The sequence below is a fragment of the Myotis lucifugus genome, unplaced genomic scaffold (genome assembly GCF_000147115.1).
Source record: "Myotis lucifugus unplaced genomic scaffold, Myoluc2.0 scaffold_2705, whole genome shotgun sequence".
Lineage (NCBI taxonomy): Eukaryota > Metazoa > Chordata > Mammalia > Chiroptera > Vespertilionidae > Myotis > Myotis lucifugus.
Genome location: NW_005873753.1, coordinates 10315 through 11281, shown reverse-complemented (window position 1 = coordinate 11281; position 967 = coordinate 10315).

Below are 967 nucleotides of genomic sequence, written 5' to 3'. Positions count from 1 at the left end.
TGATCTCTGTGTCCCTGAAGCCAAAGGTCTGCGTCATTTGGTCCTGCTGGAAGCTAAGGTCCCCACAGGCTGGAAGCACCAAAGCCAGAAACTTCTGCACGGCCCCAGCGTAGGACCGGCCATCGCAGGCCTTGAGGACCTGGAAGCAGGGAGGAGAGGCTGGGGGACGTTTCTCAGCACGTGGGAGGCAGACCCCCTTCTGCCCAGTTCGTCCCACCTCTCATACTTTCCTCCCCCTCCTTCCTGTCCCTCCTATTACTACCAACCAGAGCCCGTGCCCTGGGAGGTGTGGTGGGAGAGCCGCCTGCCCCCGCGCCCCGAGCCACACGCACTCTGGTCCTGTAGTCCTCGGTGAGAACAATCCCGTGGGCGTCCAGGTCGAAGCCCAGCTGGATGACTCTGATCTCCCCCTGTTCCTGAAGTTCCTTCTGTTTCCAGGAAGATGGGGGTGAAAAGAAGGCTATCAGGGTAAGATGCTCTACCATACCTGGGGGACGCTGCCCATACTGGGGAGCTTTTCTCCAAGTAAAGGGAAAACTGTGGGGAGAATCAGGGGAATCACCAAAGAGTATTTTCCAATTGGTTACCCACCCTCCCATCCACCCACCTCATCTCTTATGTTAAACGATCAGTACACACTTTCCAAGACTAATCATATGCCAGACACTAAGTAAGATAAAACAGTGATTAAGACACAGACCCTGCCCAGCTGGTGTGGCTCAATGGTTGAGCATCAACCTATGAACCAGGAGGTCACGGGTTGACTCCCAGTCAGGGCACATGCTGGGGTTGCATGCTCAATCCCCAGTGGGCGGGGGGCGTGCAGGAGGCAGCCAATCATTGATGCTTCTATCTCTCTCTGCTTCTCCCTTCTTCTCTGAAATCAATAAAAATATATGTATATTTTAAAAAGACACAGACCCTGCCCTCAAGGAAGTAAGTCTAGACTGTGGGCAGAGGAAAATAG